The sequence below is a fragment of the Phyllobates terribilis genome, unplaced genomic scaffold (genome assembly GCF_046119375.1).
Source record: "Phyllobates terribilis strain yellow unplaced genomic scaffold, ASM4611937v1 Scaffold_2012__1_contigs__length_177219, whole genome shotgun sequence".
Taxonomy (NCBI): domain Eukaryota; kingdom Metazoa; phylum Chordata; class Amphibia; order Anura; family Dendrobatidae; genus Phyllobates; species Phyllobates terribilis.
The window spans coordinates 5001-17500 of NW_027364772.1; positions in this window are offsets into that span (position 1 = coordinate 5001).

Genomic DNA, 12500 nt, shown 5'->3' on the forward strand with positions numbered 1-12500 from the left:
TCATCGCGCGAATCGCTCTGGAACTGAAATCGGATGCGCGCACTGACACGCTCCCCTGTCTGGAAGTCTGACAAAAGTTGAAAAATTTTCTAAGTCCCCAAAAATTTTTTTTTTCAACTTTTTTTCAATTTTCCCCCTGTGGGATATATATTTTACCCACACTTTTGGAGCCCTCCTGGGATGCCCTCTAACATACTAGAACCTCATTTTGTGGAAGTTTTCACAAAATTGTGAAATTTTCCAAAAAGTCAGAAATTTTGCAAAAACGACTAAGTATCAAGGACTCATCGCGCGAATCGCTCTGGAACTGAAATCGGATGCGCGCACTGACATGCTCCCCTCTCTGGAAGTCTGACACATGTGTGAAAATTTTCTAAGTCCCCAAAAATTTTTTTTTTCAACTTTTTTTCAATTTTCCCCCTGTGGGATATATATTTTACCCACACTTTTGGAGCCCTCCTGGGATGCCCTCTAACATACTAGAACCTCATTTTGTGGAAGTTTTCACAAAATTGTGAAATTTTCAAAAAGTCAGAAATTTTGCCAAAAACGACTAAGTATCAAGGACTCATCGCGCGAATCGCTCTGGAACTGAAATCGGATGCGCGCACTGACACGCTCCCCTGTCTGGAAGTCTGACAAAAGTTGAAAAATTTTCTAAGTCCCCAAAAATTTTTTTTTTCAACTTTTTTTCAATTTTCCCCCTGTGGGATATATATTTTACCCACACTTTTGGAGCCCTCCTGGGATGCCCTCTAACATACTAGAACCTCATTTTGTGGAAGTTTTCACAAAATTGTGAAATTTTCCAAAAAGTCAGAAATTTTGCAAAAACGACTAAGTATCAAGGACTCATCGCGCGAATCGCTCTGGAACTGAAATCGGATGCGCGCACTGACATGCTCCCCTGTCTGGAAGTCTGACAAAAGTTGAAAAATTTTCTAAGTCCCCAAAAATTTTTTTTTTCAACTTTTTTTCAATTTTCCCCCTGTGGGATATATATTTTACCCACACTTTTGGAGCCCTCCTGGGATGCCCTCTAACATACTAGAACCTCATTTTGTGGAAGTTTTCACAAAATTGTGAAATTTTCCAAAAAGTCAGAAATTTTGCAAAAACGACTAAGTATCAAGGACTCATCGCGCGAATCGCTCTGGAACTGAAATCGGATGCGCGCACTGACATGCTCCCCTCTCTGGAAGTCTGACACATGTGTGAAAATTTTCTAAGTCCCCAAAAATTTTTTTTTTCAACTTTTTTTCAATTTTCCCCCTGTGGGATATATATTTTACCCACACTTTTGGAGCCCTCCTGGGATGCCCTCTAACATACTAGAACCTCATTTTGTGGAAGTTTTCACAAAATTGTGAAATTTTCAAAAAGTCAGAAATTTTGCCAAAAACGACTAAGTATCAAGGACTCATCGCGCGAATCGCTCTGGAACTGAAATCGGATGCGCGCACTGACACGCTCCCCTGTCTGGAAGTCTGACAAAAGTTGAAAAATTTTCTAAGTCCCCAAAAATTTTTTTTTTCAACTTTTTTTCAATTTTCCCCCTGTGGGATATATATTTTACCCACACTTTTGGAGCCCTCCTGGGATGCCCTCTAACATACTAGAACCTCATTTTGTGGAAGTTTTCACAAAATTGTGAAATTTTCAAAAAGTCAGAAATTTTGCCAAAAACGACTAAGTATCAAGGACTCATCGCGCGAATCGCTCTGGAACTGAAATCGGATGCGCGCACTGACACGCTCCCCTGTCTGGAAGTCTGACAAAAGTTGAAAAATTTTCTAAGTCCCCAAAAATTTTTTTTTTCAACTTTTTTTCAATTTTCCCCCTGTGGGATATATATTTTACCCACACTTTTGGAGCCCTCCTGGGATGCCCTCTAACATACTAGAACCTCATTTTGTGGAAGTTTTCACAAAATTGTGAAATTTTCCAAAAAGTCAGAAATTTTGCAAAAACGACTAAGTATCAAGGACTCATCGCGCGAATCGCTCTGGAACTGAAATCGGATGCGCGCACTGACATGCTCCCCTGTCTGGAAGTCTGACAAAAGTTGAAAAATTTTCTAAGTCCCCAAAAATTTTTTTTTTCAACTTTTTTTCAATTTTCCCCCTGTGGGATATATATTTTACCCACACTTTTGGAGCCCTCCTGGGATGCCCTCTAACATACTAGAACCTCATTTTGTGGAAGTTTTCACAAAATTGTGAAATTTTCCAAAAAGTCAGAAATTTTGCAAAAACGACTAAGTATCAAGGACTCATCGCGCGAATCGCTCTGGAACTGAAATCGGATGCGCGCACTGACATGCTCCCCTCTCTGGAAGTCTGACACATGTGTGAAAATTTTCTAAGTCCCCAAAAATTTTTTTTTTCAACTTTTTTTCAATTTTCCCCCTGTGGGATATATATTTTACCCACACTTTTGGAGCCCTCCTGGGATGCCCTCTAACATACTAGAACCTCATTTTGTGGAAGTTTTCACAAAATTGTGAAATTTTCAAAAAGTCAGAAATTTTGCCAAAAACGACTAAGTATCAAGGACTCATCGCGCGAATCGCTCTGGAACTGAAATCGGATGCGCGCACTGACACGCTCCCCTGTCTGGAAGTCTGACAAAAGTTGAAAAATTTTCTAAGTCCCCAAAAATTTTTTTTTTCAACTTTTTTTCAATTTTCCCCCTGTGGGATATATATTTTACCCACACTTTTGGAGCCCTCCTGGGATGCCCTCTAACATACTAGAACCTCATTTTGTGGAAGTTTTCACAAAATTGTGAAATTTTCCAAAAAGTCAGAAATTTTGCAAAAACGACTAAGTATCAAGGACTCATCGCGCGAATCGCTCTGGAACTGAAATCGGATGCGCGCACTGACATGCTCCCCTGTCTGGAAGTCTGACAAAAGTTGAAAAATTTTCTAAGTCCCCAAAAATTTTTTTTTTCAACTTTTTTTCAATTTTCCCCCTGTGGGATATATATTTTACCCACACTTTTGGAGCCCTCCTGGGATGCCCTCTAACATACTAGAACCTCATTTTGTGGAAGTTTTCACAAAATTGTGAAATTTTCCAAAAAGTCAGAAATTTTGCAAAAACGACTAAGTATCAAGGACTCATCGCGCGAATCGCTCTGGAACTGAAATCGGATGCGCGCACTGACATGCTCCCCTCTCTGGAAGTCTGACACATGTGTGAAAATTTTCTAAGTCCCCAAAAATTTTTTTTTTCAACTTTTTTTCAATTTTCCCCCTGTGGGATATATATTTTACCCACACTTTTGGAGCCCTCCTGGGATGCCCTCTAACATACTAGAACCTCATTTTGTGGAAGTTTTCACAAAATTGTGAAATTTTCAAAAAGTCAGAAATTTTGCCAAAAACGACTAAGTATCAAGGACTCATCGCGCGAATCGCTCTGGAACTGAAATCGGATGCGCGCACTGACACGCTCCCCTGTCTGGAAGTCTGACAAAAGTTGAAAAATTTTCTAAGTCCCCAAAAATTTTTTTTTTCAACTTTTTTTCAATTTTCCCCCTGTGGGATATATATTTTACCCACACTTTTGGAGCCCTCCTGGGATGCCCTCTAACATACTAGAACCTCATTTTGTGGAAGTTTTCACAAAATTGTGAAATTTTCCAAAAAGTCAGAAATTTTGCAAAAACGACTAAGTATCAAGGACTCATCGCGCGAATCGCTCTGGAACTGAAATCGGATGCGCGCACTGACATGCTCCCCTGTCTGGAAGTCTGACAAAAGTTGAAAAATTTTCTAAGTCCCCAAAAATTTTTTTTTTCAACTTTTTTTCAATTTTCCCCCTGTGGGATATATATTTTACCCACACTTTTGGAGCCCTCCTGGGATGCCCTCTAACATACTAGAACCTCATTTTGTGGAAGTTTTCACAAAATTGTGAAATTTTCCAAAAAGTCAGAAATTTTGCAAAAACGACTAAGTATCAAGGACTCATCGCGCGAATCGCTCTGGAACTGAAATCGGATGCGCGCACTGACATGCTCCCCTCTCTGGAAGTCTGACACATGTGTGAAAATTTTCTAAGTCCCCAAAAATTTTTTTTTTCAACTTTTTTTCAATTTTCCCCCTGTGGGATATATATTTTACCCACACTTTTGGAGCCCTCCTGGGATGCCCTCTAACATACTAGAACCTCATTTTGTGGAAGTTTTCACAAAATTGTGAAATTTTCAAAAAGTCAGAAATTTTGCCAAAAACGACTAAGTATCAAGGACTCATCGCGCGAATCGCTCTGGAACTGAAATCGGATGCGCGCACTGACACGCTCCCCTGTCTGGAAGTCTGACAAAAGTTGAAAAATTTTCTAAGTCCCCAAAAATTTTTTTTTTCAACTTTTTTTCAATTTTCCCCCTGTGGGATATATATTTTACCCACACTTTTGGAGCCCTCCTGGGATGCCCTCTAACATACTAGAACCTCATTTTGTGGAAGTTTTCACAAAATTGTGAAATTTTCCAAAAAGTCAGAAATTTTGCAAAAACGACTAAGTATCAAGGACTCATCGCGCGAATCGCTCTGGAACTGAAATCGGATGCGCGCACTGACATGCTCCCCTGTCTGGAAGTCTGACAAAAGTTGAAAAATTTTCTAAGTCCCCAAAAATTTTTTTTTTCAACTTTTTTTCAATTTTCCCCCTGTGGGATATATATTTTACCCACACTTTTGGAGCCCTCCTGGGATGCCCTCTAACATACTAGAACCTCATTTTGTGGAAGTTTTCACAAAATTGTGAAATTTTCCAAAAAGTCAGAAATTTTGCAAAAACGACTAAGTATCAAGGACTCATCGCGCGAATCGCTCTGGAACTGAAATCGGATGCGCGCACTGACATGCTCCCCTCTCTGGAAGTCTGACACATGTGTGAAAATTTTCTAAGTCCCCAAAAATTTTTTTTTTCAACTTTTTTTCAATTTTCCCCCTGTGGGATATATATTTTACCCACACTTTTGGAGCCCTCCTGGGATGCCCTCTAACATACTAGAACCTCATTTTGTGGAAGTTTTCACAAAATTGTGAAATTTTCAAAAAGTCAGAAATTTTGCCAAAAACGACTAAGTATCAAGGACTCATCGCGCGAATCGCTCTGGAACTGAAATCGGATGCGCGCACTGACACGCTCCCCTGTCTGGAAGTCTGACAAAAGTTGAAAAATTTTCTAAGTCCCCAAAAATTTTTTTTTTCAACTTTTTTTCAATTTTCCCCCTGTGGGATATATATTTTACCCACACTTTTGGAGCCCTCCTGGGATGCCCTCTAACATACTAGAACCTCATTTTGTGGAAGTTTTCACAAAATTGTGAAATTTTCAAAAAGTCAGAAATTTTGCCAAAAACGACTAAGTATCAAGGACTCATCGCGCGAATCGCTCTGGAACTGAAATCGGATGCGCGCACTGACACGCTCCCCTGTCTGGAAGTCTGACAAAAGTTGAAAAATTTTCTAAGTCCCCAAAAATTTTTTTTTTCAACTTTTTTTCAATTTTCCCCCTGTGGGATATATATTTTACCCACACTTTTGGAGCCCTCCTGGGATGCCCTCTAACATACTAGAACCTCATTTTGTGGAAGTTTTCACAAAATTGTGAAATTTTCCAAAAAGTCAGAAATTTTGCAAAAACGACTAAGTATCAAGGACTCATCGCGCGAATCGCTCTGGAACTGAAATCGGATGCGCGCACTGACATGCTCCCCTCTCTGGAAGTCTGACACATGTGTGAAAATTTTCTAAGTCCCCAAAAATTTTTTTTTTCAACTTTTTTTCAATTTTCCCCCTGTGGGATATATATTTTACCCACACTTTTGGAGCCCTCCTGGGATGCCCTCTAACATACTAGAACCTCATTTTGTGGAAGTTTTCACAAAATTGTGAAATTTTCCAAAAAGTCAGAAATTTTGCAAAAACGACTAAGTATCAAGGACTCATCGCGCGAATCGCTCTGGAACTGAAATCGGATGCGCGCACTGACATGCTCCCCTCTCTGGAAGTCTGACACATGTGTGAAAATTTTCTAAGTCCCCAAAAATTTTTTTTTTCAACTTTTTTTCAATTTTCCCCCTGTGGGATATATATTTTACCCACACTTTTGGAGCCCTCCTGGGATGCCCTCTAACATACTAGAACCTCATTTTGTGGAAGTTTTCACAAAATTGTGAAATTTTCCAAAAAGTCAGAAATTTTGCAAAAACGACTAAGTATCAAGGACTCATCGCGCGAATCGCTCTGGAACTGAAATCGGATGCGCGCACTGACATGCTCCCCTCTCTGGAAGTCTGACACATGTGTGAAAATTTTCTAAGTCCCCAAAAATTTTTTTTTTCAACTTTTTTTCAATTTTCCCCCTGTGGGATATATATTTTACCCACACTTTTGGAGCCCTCCTGGGATGCCCTCTAACATACTAGAACCTCATTTTGTGGAAGTTTTCACAAAATTGTGAAATTTTCAAAAAGTCAGAAATTTTGCCAAAAACGACTAAGTATCAAGGACTCATCGCGCGAATCGCTCTGGAACTGAAATCGGATGCGCGCACTGACACGCTCCCCTGTCTGGAAGTCTGACAAAAGTTGAAAAATTTTCTAAGTCCCCAAAAATTTTTTTTTTCAACTTTTTTTCAATTTTCCCCCTGTGGGATATATATTTTACCCACACTTTTGGAGCCCTCCTGGGATGCCCTCTAACATACTAGAACCTCATTTTGTGGAAGTTTTCACAAAATTGTGAAATTTTCCAAAAAGTCAGAAATTTTGCAAAAACGACTAAGTATCAAGGACTCATCGCGCGAATCGCTCTGGAACTGAAATCGGATGCGCGCACTGACATGCTCCCCTGTCTGGAAGTCTGACAAAAGTTGAAAAATTTTCTAAGTCCCCAAAAATTTTTTTTTTCAACTTTTTTTCAATTTTCCCCCTGTGGGATATATATTTTACCCACACTTTTGGAGCCCTCCTGGGATGCCCTCTAACATACTAGAACCTCATTTTGTGGAAGTTTTCACAAAATTGTGAAATTTTCCAAAAAGTCAGAAATTTTGCAAAAACGACTAAGTATCAAGGACTCATCGCGCGAATCGCTCTGGAACTGAAATCGGATGCGCGCACTGACATGCTCCCCTCTCTGGAAGTCTGACACATGTGTGAAAATTTTCTAAGTCCCCAAAAATTTTTTTTTTCAACTTTTTTTCAATTTTCCCCCTGTGGGATATATATTTTACCCACACTTTTGGAGCCCTCCTGGGATGCCCTCTAACATACTAGAACCTCATTTTGTGGAAGTTTTCACAAAATTGTGAAATTTTCAAAAAGTCAGAAATTTTGCCAAAAACGACTAAGTATCAAGGACTCATCGCGCGAATCGCTCTGGAACTGAAATCGGATGCGCGCACTGACACGCTCCCCTGTCTGGAAGTCTGACAAAAGTTGAAAAATTTTCTAAGTCCCCAAAAATTTTTTTTTTCAACTTTTTTTCAATTTTCCCCCTGTGGGATATATATTTTACCCACACTTTTGGAGCCCTCCTGGGATGCCCTCTAACATACTAGAACCTCATTTTGTGGAAGTTTTCACAAAATTGTGAAATTTTCAAAAAGTCAGAAATTTTGCCAAAAACGACTAAGTATCAAGGACTCATCGCGCGAATCGCTCTGGAACTGAAATCGGATGCGCGCACTGACCCGCTCCCCTGTCTGGAAGTCTGACAAAAGTTGAAAAATTTTCTAAGTCCCCAAAAATTTTTTTTTTCAACTTTTTTTCAATTTTCCCCCTGTGGGATATATATTTTACCCACACTTTTGGAGCCCTCCTGGGATGCCCTCTAACATACTAGAACCTCATTTTGTGGAAGTTTTCACAAAATTGTGAAATTTTCCAAAAAGTCAGAAATTTTGCAAAAACGACTAAGTATCAAGGACTCATCGCGCGAATCGCTCTGGAACTGAAATCGGATGCGCGCACTGACACGCTCCCCTGTCTGGAAGTCTGACAAAAGTTGAAAAATTTTCTAAGTCCCCAAAAATTTTTTTTTTCAACTTTTTTTCAATTTTCCCCCTGTGGGATATATATTTTACCCACACTTTTGGAGCCCTCCTGGGATGCCCTCTAACATACTAGAACCTCATTTTGTGGAAGTTTTCACAAAATTGTGAAATTTTCCAAAAAGTCAGAAATTTTGCAAAAACGACTAAGTATCAAGGACTCATCGCGCGAATCGCTCTGGAACTGAAATCGGATGCGCGCACTGACATGCTCCCCTCTCTGGAAGTCTGACACATGTGTGAAAATTTTCTAAGTCCCCAAAAATTTTTTTTTTCAACTTTTTTTCAATTTTCCCCCTGTGGGATATATATTTTACCCACACTTTTGGAGCCCTCCTGGGATGCCCTCTAACATACTAGAACCTCATTTTGTGGAAGTTTTCACAAAATTGTGAAATTTTCCAAAAAGTCAGAAATTTTGCAAAAACGACTAAGTATCAAGGACTCATCGCGCGAATCGCTCTGGAACTGAAATCGGATGCGCGCACTGACACGCTCCCCTGTCTGGAAGTCTGACAAAAGTTGAAAAATTTTCTAAGTCCCCAAAAATTTTTTTTTTCAACTTTTTTTCAATTTTCCCCCTGTGGGATATATATTTTACCCACACTTTTGGAGCCCTCCTGGGATGCCCTCTAACATACTAGAACCTCATTTTGTGGAAGTTTTCACAAAATTGTGAAATTTTCCAAAAAGTCAGAAATTTTGCAAAAACGACTAAGTATCAAGGACTCATCGCGCGAATCGCTCTGGAACTGAAATCGGATGCGCGCACTGACATGCTCCCCTCTCTGGAAGTCTGACACATGTGTGAAAATTTTCTAAGTCCCCAAAAATTTTTTTTTTCAACTTTTTTTCAATTTTCCCCCTGTGGGATATATATTTTACCCACACTTTTGGAGCCCTCCTGGGATGCCCTCTAACATACTAGAACCTCATTTTGTGGAAGTTTTCACAAAATTGTGAAATTTTCAAAAAGTCAGAAATTTTGCCAAAAACGACTAAGTATCAAGGACTCATCGCGCGAATCGCTCTGGAACTGAAATCGGATGCGCGCACTGACACGCTCCCCTGTCTGGAAGTCTGACAAAAGTTGAAAAATTTTCTAAGTCCCCAAAAATTTTTTTTTTCAACTTTTTTTCAATTTTCCCCCTGTGGGATATATATTTTACCCACACTTTTGGAGCCCTCCTGGGATGCCCTCTAACATACTAGAACCTCATTTTGTGGAAGTTTTCACAAAATTGTGAAATTTTCCAAAAAGTCAGAAATTTTGCAAAAACGACTAAGTATCAAGGACTCATCGCGCGAATCGCTCTGGAACTGAAATCGGATGCGCGCACTGACATGCTCCCCTCTCTGGAAGTCTGACACATGTGTGAAAATTTTCTAAGTCCCCAAAAATTTTTTTTTTCAACTTTTTTTCAATTTTCCCCCTGTGGGATATATATTTTACCCACACTTTTGGAGCCCTCCTGGGATGCCCTCTAACATACTAGAACCTCATTTTGTGGAAGTTTTCACAAAATTGTGAAATTTTCAAAAAGTCAGAAATTTTGCCAAAAACGACTAAGTATCAAGGACTCATCGCGCGAATCGCTCTGGAACTGAAATCGGATGCGCGCACTGACACGCTCCCCTGTCTGGAAGTCTGACAAAAGTTGAAAAATTTTCTAAGTCCCCAAAAATTTTTTTTTTCAACTTTTTTTCAATTTTCCCCCTGTGGGATATATATTTTACCCACACTTTTGGAGCCCTCCTGGGATGCCCTCTAACATACTAGAACCTCATTTTGTGGAAGTTTTCACAAAATTGTGAAATTTTCAAAAAGTCAGAAATTTTGCCAAAAACGACTAAGTATCAAGGACTCATCGCGCGAATCGCTCTGGAACTGAAATCGGATGCGCGCACTGACACGCTCCCCTGTCTGGAAGTCTGACAAAAGTTGAAAAATTTTCTAAGTCCCCAAAAATTTTTTTTTTCAACTTTTTTTCAATTTTCCCCCTGTGGGATATATATTTTACCCACACTTTTGGAGCCCTCCTGGGATGCCCTCTAACATACTAGAACCTCATTTTGTGGAAGTTTTCACAAAATTGTGAAATTTTCCAAAAAGTCAGAAATTTTGCAAAAACGACTAAGTATCAAGGACTCATCGCGCGAATCGCTCTGGAACTGAAATCGGATGCGCGCACTGACATGCTCCCCTCTCTGGAAGTCTGACACATGTGTGAAAATTTTCTAAGTCCCCAAAAATTTTTTTTTTCAACTTTTTTTCAATTTTCCCCCTGTGGGATATATATTTTACCCACACTTTTGGAGCCCTCCTGGGATGCCCTCTAACATACTAGAACCTCATTTTGTGGAAGTTTTCACAAAATTGTGAAATTTTCAAAAAGTCAGAAATTTTGCCAAAAACGACTAAGTATCAAGGACTCATCGCGCGAATCGCTCTGGAACTGAAATCGGATGCGCGCACTGACACGCTCCCCTGTCTGGAAGTCTGACAAAAGTTGAAAAATTTTCTAAGTCCCCAAAAATTTTTTTTTTCAACTTTTTTTCAATTTTCCCCCTGTGGGATATATATTTTACCCACACTTTTGGAGCCCTCCTGGGATGCCCTCTAACATACTAGAACCTCATTTTGTGGAAGTTTTCACAAAATTGTGAAATTTTCCAAAAAGTCAGAAATTTTGCAAAAACGACTAAGTATCAAGGACTCATCGCGCGAATCGCTCTGGAACTGAAATCGGATGCGCGCACTGACATGCTCCCCTCTCTGGAAGTCTGACACAAGTTGAAAAATTTTCTAAGTCCCCAAAAATTTTTTTTTTCAACTTTTTTTCAATTTTCCCCCTGTGGGATATATATTTTACCCACACTTTTGGAGCCCTCCTGGGATGCCCTCTAACATACTAGAACCTCATTTTGTGGAAGTTTTCACAAAATTGTGAAATTTTCAAAAAGTCAGAAATTTTGCCAAAAACGACTAAGTATCAAGGACTCATCGCGCGAATCGCTCTGGAACTGAAATCGGATGCGCGCACTGACACGCTCCCCTGTCTGGAAGTCTGACAAAAGTTGAAAAATTTTCTAAGTCCCCAAAAATTTTTTTTTTCAACTTTTTTTCAATTTTCCCCCTGTGGGATATATATTTTACCCACACTTTTGGAGCCCTCCTGGGATGCCCTCTAACATACTAGAACCTCATTTTGTGGAAGTTTTCACAAAATTGTGAAATTTTCCAAAAAGTCAGAAATTTTGCAAAAACGACTAAGTATCAAGGACTCATCGCGCGAATCGCTCTGGAACTGAAATCGGATGCGCGCACTGACATGCTCCCCTGTCTGGAAGTCTGACAAAAGTTGAAAAATTTTCTAAGTCCCCAAAAATTTTTTTTTTCAACTTTTTTTCAATTTTCCCCCTGTGGGATATATATTTTACCCACACTTTTGGAGCCCTCCTGGGATGCCCTCTAACATACTAGAACCTCATTTTGTGGAAGTTTTCACAAAATTGTGAAATTTTCCAAAAAGTCAGAAATTTTGCAAAAACGACTAAGTATCAAGGACTCATCGCGCGAATCGCTCTGGAACTGAAATCGGATGCGCGCACTGACATGCTCCCCTCTCTGGAAGTCTGACACATGTGTGAAAATTTTCTAAGTCCCCAAAAATTTTTTTTTTCAACTTTTTTTCAATTTTCCCCCTGTGGGATATATATTTTACCCACACTTTTGGAGCCCTCCTGGGATGCCCTCTAACATACTAGAACCTCATTTTGTGGAAGTTTTCACAAAATTGTGAAATTTTCAAAAAGTCAGAAATTTTGCCAAAAACGACTAAGTATCAAGGACTCATCGCGCGAATCGCTCTGGAACTGAAATCGGATGCGCGCACTGACACGCTCCCCTGTCTGGAAGTCTGACAAAAGTTGAAAAATTTTCTAAGTCCCCAAAAATTTTTTTTTTCAACTTTTTTTCAATTTTCCCCCTGTGGGATATATATTTTACCCACACTTTTGGAGCCCTCCTGGGATGCCCTCTAACATACTAGAACCTCATTTTGTGGAAGTTTTCACAAAATTGTGAAATTTTCCAAAAAGTCAGAAATTTTGCAAAAACGACTAAGTATCAAGGACTCATCGCGCGAATCGCTCTGGAACTGAAATCGGATGCGCGCACTGACATGCTCCCCTGTCTGGAAGTCTGACAAAAGTTGAAAAATTTTCTAAGTCCCCAAAAATTTTTTTTTTCAACTTTTTTTCAATTTTCCCCCTGTGGGATATATATTTTACCCACACTTTTGGAGCCCTCCTGGGATGCCCTCTAACATACTAGAACCTCATTTTGTGGAAGTTTTCACAAAATTGTGAAATTTTCCAAAAAGTCAGAAATTTTGCAAAAACGACTAAGTATCAAGGACTCAT